General features: G+C 38.8%; 1 protein-coding gene across 1 annotated transcript in view; it reads right to left on the reverse strand.

Annotated features, from left to right (window-relative positions):
* Positions 1-10208, reverse strand: part of LOC100017091 (glutathione S-transferase A4) — a 36897-nt gene extending 26689 nt beyond the window's left edge. Inside the window, exon 1 of the mRNA XM_007484093.2 lies at positions 10006-10208. The gene's annotated coding sequence lies outside the window, so the exon portion shown is untranslated. The remainder of the gene's footprint in view (positions 1-10005) is intronic.
* Between the last annotated feature and the right edge of the window lie 122 nt (positions 10209-10330).

Consider the following 10330-nt stretch of genomic DNA (forward strand, 5'->3'; position numbering starts at 1 on the left):
CTTAATGAACATAGATGTAAAAATCTTAAAATACTAGCAAAAAGACTCCAGCAAGTGATCACAAGGATTATTCACTATGGTCAGGGGGGATTTATACCAGGAATGCAAGGATGGATTAATCTTAGGAAAATCATCCACATAATTGACCATATCAATAATTAAACCAATATAAATCACATAATCGTTCAATAGATGCAGGAAAAGCCTTTGACAAAATACACTTGTTCCTATTGAAAACACTAGAAAGTTGAGGAATAGAAGGAACAATTCTCAAAATAATAAACAGTATATATTTAAAACCATCAGCAAGTATCATCTACAACTGGGACAAGTTAGAAGCCTTCCCAATAAGATCAAAAGTGAAGCAAGGATACCCATTATCACCTCTGTTGAAATTGTTCTAGAAATGCTAGCAATAGCAATTAGAGAAGAAAAAGAAATTGAAGGGATTAAAATAGGCAATGAGGAAACTTTGCAGATGATATGATGGTCTACTTAAAGAACCCCAGAAAATCAACTAAAAGACTAGTGGGAATAATTGAAAATTATAGCAAAGGGGGCAGCTGGGTAGCTCAGTGGATTGAGAGCCAGACCTAGAGATGGGAGGTCCTAGGTTCAAATCTGGCCTCAGACACTTCCCAGCTGTGTGACCCTGGGCAAGTCACTTGACCCCTATTGCCTAGCTCTTACCATTCTTCTGCCTTGGAGCCAATACACAGTATTGACTCCAAGATGGAAGGTAAGGGTTTAAAAAAATATTATAGCAAAGTTGCAGGGTACAAAATAAAGCCACATAAATCATTAGCATTTCAATATATTCGCAACAAAATTCGGCAGCAGGTGTTAGAAAGAGAAATTCCACTTTAAACAACTCTAGACAATATAAAATACTTAGGAATTTATCTGCCAAGACAAATATAGGAATTATATGAATACAACTACAAAACACTTTTCACACAATTAAAACATGATCTAAATAACTGGAAAAATATTAATTGCTCATATGTAGGATGAGCTAATATAATAAAAATGACAATACTACTCAAAATAATTTACTTACTCAGTGCCATTCCTATCAAACTATCAAGAAACTTTTTTTATTGAATTAGAAAAAATTATATCAAAATTCATTTGGAGGAACAAAAGACCAAGAATATCAAGGAAACTAATGAAAGAAAAGTGAAGGATGGGGGCTTAGCAGTGTCAGATCTTAAACTATATTATAAAGCAGTGGTCATCAAAACAATATGGTACTAGCTAAGAGGCAGAAGGGACAACCCTAAGGGACTCATCACAAAAAAGGTTATCGACCACCATAGAAGCAACAAAGTGTGAATGCCAATTGAAGCATACTTTTCTTCACTTATTTACTCCATGAATTTTTCTCGAATATAAGCAATGCAGATCTTTCACAACATGACAAATAAGGAAATATATATTGTCTGATTACATGCCTTCTCAAGGAGGGGGAAATGCGGAGGGGGAAGAAAAAGGGAGAAAACTCAGATCATGAAATGTCAAAAATGATTATTAAAATTATATCTACATGTAATGTGGTAAAATATTTTTAAAAATGTTAAAACAAAGTCATCGCTTCCACCCTGCCTCCTCCTAAAAACAAATACTTGAAAATGGTGAAACCCAATTATTCTCATTGTGAGCATTAGAATAGTGCCACAAATCAAAACAGCAGGTGCAACAGGAGCAGGCATTGTACCAGTGGGAAACAAACCAGGAAGGAAACAAAAGGAATAGTGGGAGCTGCCTAGATTTCCAGAAAAATAGCAAAGGCATTGAGAGTGCTGACTCTCCCTTTAAACTAAAGTTGAATAGTCCTACCTTTTCAAATCTGGCTTTGCAGTGCTGGCTTTTTGATCACAGGTGTGCCTTGCTCTAAGTAAACTGGACACCCAAAGATTCTGAGCCACACCTTCCAGGGCCCCTACCTCTCTCTCCACTTGAGAGTAAGCTCTGCAGAACGTGTATACCTGAGAACGTTTTCAGAATAGAGCAGCTTTACTGAAACCCAAAGTGGTGAGCTCACCCAGAACATACCACTGAAAATCCCAGTTACATAATGCATAATGGGAGTTAGCTGGGAAATAATGAGGGTTAATTGCATGAGCTTGAATAGTCAGAGTGTGGCATTCTGGGCAGATGAGAGTGAGGACAGATGCTTAAGCAATGCAACATAATGAAAAGACCAAGAATCAGGAAGACCAGCAAATCCTCTATTCTCTAGCCATGTGACAAAGTTGCAATTTCTCTGAGCCTCCATTTCCATCCCTTAAAAACCAAGTACTTGCATGGTCTACTTCACAGGGCTATTGGGATAAAAAAAAATGTCTTGTGTTCTCTAATGTGCCACACACATATATGCCAGTATTAGAGGAAAAGAGATGACAATCACATTTATTTTGGTTGGAGAAAAACAAATTGGTATACAGGCAAAAGAATTCCTTCTGGTGACCTCCCTCTAGGAGGTGAGAGACAATCCCAATCAAAGAAGACTATGAGATCGTCAGGAGCAGAGTCTTTGTATAAAAGAGTCATAATGGATAGGTGTGTGAAACCTGTCTGCCACTGGGAAATGTGCCAGAGACAGGGTCTAAACCTGGTTCTAATTCTAGCTAATATGGCCAAGACCATTCCCTTTCTCCCTCTAGACACAAACAGATAGAATGAAAAGTCCATTAGTGCAGCCCCTGACAATAAAGAATTTCTACCTGTGCACATTCTTCTCCAGCGCATTCTTGATAGTTTTATTTAAAAGATACCTGAGGGCTGATTCCCTGAGATTGGTGAATTTGGAAAAAAAAAAAGGCGAGGGTGTTAATTTCTTTTACTCTTCTTGTTATAAAACACTATTTGTTCTTTTTTTAATTGAAATTTTTTATTTAATTAATTTAAAATATTTTTCCATGGTTACATGATTCATGTTCTTTCCCTCTCATAGCCAATGAGCAGTTCCACTGGGTTTTACATGTGTCATTGATCAAGACCTATTTCCATATTATTCGTATTTGCATTAGAGTGATCCTTTAGAGTTTACATCCCCAAACATACCCCCTTCGAACCTTGTATTCAAGCAGTTGTTTTTCTTCTGTGTTTCTACTCCCACAGTTCTTTCTCTGGATGTGGATAGCATTCTTTCTCATAAGTCCCTCAGAATTGTCCTGGATCATTGCATTGCTGCTAACACTATTAGTTCTAACTGGTAGAGCCACATAGATCTAACCTAACCTTATGGGCAGAGCTGATTTCTTAGAGCTTCCATTCTATTGCTTCTACCTCTCAGAGGCTAGAATGGACATTTTTGACTTGTGTGCCTAATTGCCATAAGTATCCTTGCAGCCTTCTTGGTGTATAAACCACCAATGTTTTTTTCTGGGTCCTAGAAACACAAGAAAGAAAAAAACCAATACCAATCTATTGGAGGTGTATTTTATTCATCTTGACTTGTGTGTGTGTGTGTGTGTGTGTGTGTGTGTGTGTGTGTGTGTGTGTTTTGGTGTTAATCGTTTGAGATTGCTTTTTATTTTCTTGGAAGAGGACCAATGACATAATGGGGTGATGTCTTGACTTGCCTATGAGCTGGAATTTGGTGAGGCAGAGTAGAGAAAAGTTTGGAACTCCCTCTTGTCTTCCAAAGTCCAGTTGCAAGACAAAAGTCAAGTTGACTGGTGATAGCCAGGATATAGTGGATGACTTTGGTTTCTTTGATATCTGACCAATCTCTAAGCACTCTACAACCTTCATGACCTTTGGAATAAATTGTTCTCATCTGCCTGTTCTGCCAAAGGAAGTCTTCACATGCTTTGGGTAGACACGTCCCCAATTCACCACTGGCTTTGAAGACTTTTAGCTACCTTCAGTGTGGTTTAATTCATCTGCCAGTTTTACTGAATGTGGTCAGTATGATTGCTACAGCTTCTAGAAACTACAGGTGAGAGTTGGATGACAAACAGACACCAAAGGTGGATATTCAGTCCTGAAATGGGATCAACAAGCCCTCATACCTGAGGTGTTAGTCTTCTCTGAACACCCCATTAGGTATATGTGTGTATACATATGGGAATATAGAATATATAATTATATGAATACATAAGTATGCACAAACATATAAATATACATGTATATAAATACATATAAATAAATACATACATGCACATACTACAAGGAATATGCTGTACCCCCAGATAATTTTTATCCTTATCCTTCATTTTCATATCAAGTTCATTTCCAACTTTATTTCTCCTACCCATGGAGTCATCCCTTATAATAAAGAATAAAAAAGAGGGGGAAAGTAGCTAACTGAGCTACACATACTCTGATAACATACACAATAGTCTCCTGTTTTGCAAAGAAGGGAAGGAAGTTGCATTTTATAATCTCTTCTTCAGGGACAAACCCGCTAATAAATTATACCTGTTGTCCCCTTTCTAACTGGAGCTTTCAATATTAGAAATAAGCCTCATAATTAAGTGTGGGACCTCCTGGAAGGAGGTAAGAACAGGAAACATTGACTGCAAGTTTGTCAGATAACTCATCTGATGATATTGTCAGACATTATAGGTTTCATTTTCTGAATATTGATTCTGTGCATAAAGATGTTCTAGGTCTTTGGTGGTGAGCCTATTGCACGTGTGCTGGAGAGAGCTACTCCCTTCCCCATCTTCATGCACCTGAGGACATTTCTCACATCACCTGACCCTCTGCCCAGCAGCCCAATGGGAGCACTTCCTCCCTCCCCTAGCTGGGATAAGGTGGGGCTCACATGTGGCATGAGGGTTGAAGTTTGGGCACGCAGTCTCTAAAAGGTTCACAACCACTGTTCTAGGTGCATTGGGAGATTCGGACTTGTAAGGTCCTGAATCTTCAGGCACTTAATTGGAATGTATTCTCAAATCATTCCCTATATGCAATGAAGGACTGGTAAATGTCTATCTGTACCAGAAGCTTCATCCACTACAAGTGAAGGGGATGGAGGCTCTCCCTAGCATCATACAGAAGCTCTTTATCCAAAGTTTCTTTCCCATTGGTCTCAGTGGCTAAAATTCCCATATTTGGGATTCTTTGGAATTCAGGTTTCGAAAACATCTGTTAAAATTCCACCATGTCATATGGGGGTGGGGGAAAAAGAGAAGCAGCTTAGTAATGGATAAAGGAGCAGCCTTGGAGTCAGCAAGAGCTGGGTTTATATCTTGCATCTAGCACATACGTACTCTATTACTAGAGGCAGATTGCTATTGTCTGACTTTCTTCTCAATCACTTATAAATATGAATTTGAAATAACATTTAATGTGAATATGATTGGGGATATAGACTCCAAACAACAACCCTAGTGCAATTATTATCAATAATATGGAAATAGGTTCTGATCAAAGATACATGTCAAACCCAGTGGAATTGAATATTGGCTATAGGGCAGGGGAGGAGGGGAGGGAAAGAATATGAATCACATGACCATGGAAAAATATTCTAAATTAATTAAATTAAAATTTTCAGTTAAAAAAAAAAAGAAATAGAGGGTAGCTGGGTGGCTCAGTGGATTGAGAGCTAGCCCTAGAGATGGGAGGTCCTAGGTTCAAATCTGACCTCAGGCACTTCTCAGCTATGTGACCCTGGGCAAGTCACTTGACCCCCATTGCCTAGCCCTTACCACTCTTCTGCCTTGGAACCAATACACAGTATTGATTTCAAGATGGAAGGTAAGGATTTAAAAAAAAAAGAAAAAGAAAGAACATTTAATGTCCCAATACCCAAACTTGTGCTAAAACTAGACAGTAGGTGACTGGGATTTTTGAAAATAATTTCTTGAAACTGAAGTCTAACCACATATGCCCTGTATGTGTCTATTTTTCTTCTATGTGCTTTTCAGGGTAGCTAAGTGGCACAGTGGATGCAAGACTGGGCCTGAAGCCAAGAAGATTCATTTTCTTGAATTCAAATCTGCCCTCATATGCTTACCAGCTGTATGATCTTAGGCAAGTCAGTTAATGCTATTTACCTCAGTTTCCACATCTGACCTGGAAATGGAAATGGCAAACCACACCAGTATCTTTGCCAAGAAAACCCAAAATGGAATCCTCAAGAGTCAGAAATGACTGAGAACAATGCTATGAAGAACAAGCTATGAATCTACTCCATCTCAACAAGCAGAAAATGTGAGAGAAGGGAGAGGGGAGAGAAATAGCTCTACCCCAGTTTTCTGGCTATCCCATTAGCCAGCTAAAAACTCTTCACTTCTTCCAATGTGAAGGAGTGTCTTCTGAGAAGTACCCAGTGTTTCAGACAAAATATGAGTCATGTAGGGACAAAGTTTTTGAAATGAATTTACGAAGGATTCCCCAATACCAATAATAAAAGACCAAATTCAGATAAAGGAAAAAGAAGTTTCCAGAGAAGGATGCTACTTGAGCCTTCTTCATCAGATGTTCCTTTATTCTTTCTTTCCCACTGAGAAAAGGGGAAGAAAGAATGGGATCCAGCCACACAGAAAGATAGAGAACTCTACCTATTAATCCTTTGCCTGAATAACTACATGACTTGGGCCATCCTGTGGGGAGGATTTTGAGAACTGCCAGGAAGGGAGAGGGAAAAAGCCCCTCTACCCTCCTCTAAATGATAGAGAGAAATGGCAGAGGATAGGAACTGCCCAGGGAGTTTCTTCATACTTGGTACTATGGCTCTAGGGTTTGCATAGTTCTTTTGTTTGTTTGTTTGTTTGTTTTTAACCCATATCTTCTGTCTTAGAATCAACACTAACTATCAATCCTAAGGCAGAAAGAATGGTAAGAGCTAGGCAATTAGGGTTAAGTGACTTGCACAGGGTCACACAGCTAGGAAGTATCTGAGGTCAGATTTGAAATTTGTGTAGTTATTTGAAATTAATGGTTCTCTCCAACGTTTTTATGATTGGTTTCCCTTTTACAACTTTCTTCCGCAGCTTTGTGAATGGCAGAGATAGTCTGAGCATTCTGGGGAAGAGGAGTATCATGCCTAGATTTCCCACATATCTTAGGTTGGAATATATGCCTATTTTTTCTCCTTTTGGTCTGGACCCATGATTTCATCAGAATACAAAATTCCTAGTGAATAAGTTTCCTCAACAGATCAACAGTCATCCTGCAATTTATTAGAGAATAGTGGGAGCAAGTGAGAGATCAGCAGATATACCCAGGGTCAGATAGGCAGTTTGTATTAGAATTGGCACTTGAACCGAGATTATCCTGATTCCAAGACTGGTTCTCTATCCACTATGCCACACTGCTTCTGATGGTGGGTTGAGATGGATGTGGCATGGTGAGATAATAACTCAAGATAAAATTCTCCAATGTGTATCCTCATGGAATTATCCACTGAAGCATTTATTTTTGCATTTGCAACCTCTGAGCCCAACCTTTTGCAAGGACTTGCCAGGGTTGGGCTTAGTGAACATTTCACTAGTGTGCATTGTGGTTTGGGGTATTGCAAGTTTTATGATTAATGTATATTGTTTTCCTAATGTGCCATTTTTATATTCCTGGTAATACTGCAACTTGATCATGGTCAATAATTGGGGGGGGGGAGCGGGAATCTGTTGATGCCGTCTTTTTGTCAGGATTTTATTTTTAAAATTTTACATCGATATTCATTAGTGATTTTTTTTTTGCTTTATAATTCCTTGCTTTAGGATTATATTTTTCTGGTAAATAATAAATGTTCAATTAAAGTTTTTCATTCATTTATTCATTTTCTTTAAGACTGAGCTCAGAAAGGAGTTCATACCAGCACAGTGCCTGGTACACAGTAAGTGCTTAATAAATACTTATTCTCTCCTTCTTTCCTGCCCTCTCTCCCTCCCTCTAGAGTTCAAGAGATCCACCAGCCTTAGCCTCCTCCCTCTCTGGGATTACATTCAAGTGTGCACCACCACACCCGCCATTCATTTATTTATTCAGAACAAGAGACTGTATACCACACTGTGGAGCAAGGGTAGGCTAAAGAAATGACTTCTGTTATACTTTAATGAATGAATGAAGAGCCACACAAAGCCCCTTTTAATATAGTAAATACCATTCTAATGTGAAGAAGGCACCACTGAAACCACCCTGCAGACTGCTCAGAATTCTCTAGGCAATTGTAGATCACTAGGCGCCATGTTTAAAAGAGAGAACAAAGGGGAAGCTGGGTGTCTCAGTGGTTTGAGAGCCAGGTTCAGAGATGGGAGGTCCTGGATTCAAAATATGGCCTCAGACACTGCCTAGCTGAGTGACCCTGGGCAAGTCACTTAACCCCCCATTGCCTAGCCCTTGCCACTCTTCTGCCTTAGAACCAATACACAGTGTTGATTTTAAGATGGAAGGTAAGGGTTTTAAAAAAATAAATAAATAAAAATAAAAGAGAGAACAAGGCAAATGCAGTTGTATGTGAGCACTCTGAAGCAATAGACCCTTCCAGGTTTCCTAATGAACTACCTGGAGAGTAGGAATGCAGGGAAAGTAATTATTAGAACATAAGCTTCTTGAGGGCAAGGAACAGTTTTTGCTTTTCATTTGTATCTCCAGTGATCATCACAGAACCCGGCACATAGTAACAGTTTACAAAATGTTTCTTAAATAAACACTTGTTGAGAAAGCCCCTCATCTTTGGATATTCAAACTATGCCCTAAAGAAAGTGACTTCCTTCCTGGTTAAGAGAGAAATATGCCAGACCCAGCAAAAAACACTAGAATGAGACATCCCTCTACACGGTAATGCTATCAGGATAGCCCAGACTCTTGAGCAAACTCCAAGCAGAGATCACACCTACACCCTGAGTATATCCTTAATAGGAAAAGTTGCCATTTTTTTCCAATGATAACACTTCTACTAAGATAAGAGAAAGTTGAACCTCAACCGCCAAGTGCTACTAAAACCCTATAGGAGTGCAAGGTGCAAGATAAGGAAAACCAAAGGGGAATGGAGAGTCCCAGAGAACTTTCACATTTTAAAAATGGGAAACTTGTCTACTTGGAGCCATGAATGGCTGAAGGCATTAACTCATCGCTTTAGGAGTAAAAAAAGTCCCAAGAATCTCTCATCAAGCTCTCAACACTGACCCAAGAGGAGGATGAAAACATTTCCCTTTTTGAGGTCCTACAAAAAGTGGTGGTTAAAGGCACAGTTGTTGAGTGAGTTTCCATGTGGATGGAAAGCATAGTTCCTGGAAGTACTAGGTATAAAGTATAATTATAAATTCACAGATCTAATTTCTTAAGACAGATCAGAATTTGAACAGCCAGAGGAGTGCTATCCACTTCTAAGTCATCAGGTTGGCATATTCTTGTTTCAACAGTGATCTCCTTACTCACTGAATTCCTATTTTGGAATTTCCTTCAAGGTCAGCTTATTAATTCTGAAAATCAATCTTTTTACTTTATACTTCCACCTCAATTTTTGGCATAAACCCATAAAATTTGGCATAACCCAGCCAAAAATGATCTGTTTATATAAGAAGGCATGAAGGATTTCTTAACATATTATTATGAAAAATGACAGATTTATCTAACTCGAAGTTTTTATTACTGTTTATAATCTCCCCCAGAGAGCCAAACACAGAGAACACAGCCTCCCGCCAAGGATTCTGAGTTTAGTCATGTCACCCTCCTTCACCCGGACACAAACTTCCCATCTGTATAAGCCAATATACAGCAAACCTTGATGTACTCTCAAATTGTTGATTTGGATTAAACACTCCAAAGTAAACACAGAATGGACCTGCTTATGTAAAATAATTTGCTTTGTGATTCTTATCCATAAGCCTCAACTATCTCAGAACCAAGTGAGTTAACTGAATAGATTTCCCCCACTATAGACAAACATAAAAACAATCAATTAGCACTGAGGCATGAAGTCTAGAAACAAGAAATTAATCCCCCCAATAGCCCATTTGCTAAATTCAAGCTGTAACCATTTATTTTTAAAAATCCGTTCCTATTGACCAAGCCTTAAAACTCTTCTATGAATATCCTACCACTCACCTTCTGTTCTGAGCAAAGTCTCCGCTGTTCTTGACTGAATGAGAGCTTGGCACTTTAAATATCAGAGGACCCACGCCTCCCCCTGAAGGATAATAGACAGTGTAACTCAGGAACATAGGTATTTACTGGGGCCCCTTCCTAGTCACATGTCTGAGATGTGCTGCTGGCTACATGCACTGAGTCTGTACTTAACTATAGTAGGAAAAATCTTGTCTCTGGGTTCAAATCCTAGCTCAATTCTAGTATCTATTATGATGTGATCTTGAGCAAATTATTTAACCTTCATGGGTCTCAATTTCCTCAATGAGAGGTTCAGATGAAATTA

Source organism: Monodelphis domestica, chromosome 2 (assembly GCF_027887165.1).
Source record: "Monodelphis domestica isolate mMonDom1 chromosome 2, mMonDom1.pri, whole genome shotgun sequence".
In the NCBI taxonomy this organism is placed as follows: Eukaryota; Metazoa; Chordata; class Mammalia; order Didelphimorphia; family Didelphidae; genus Monodelphis; species Monodelphis domestica.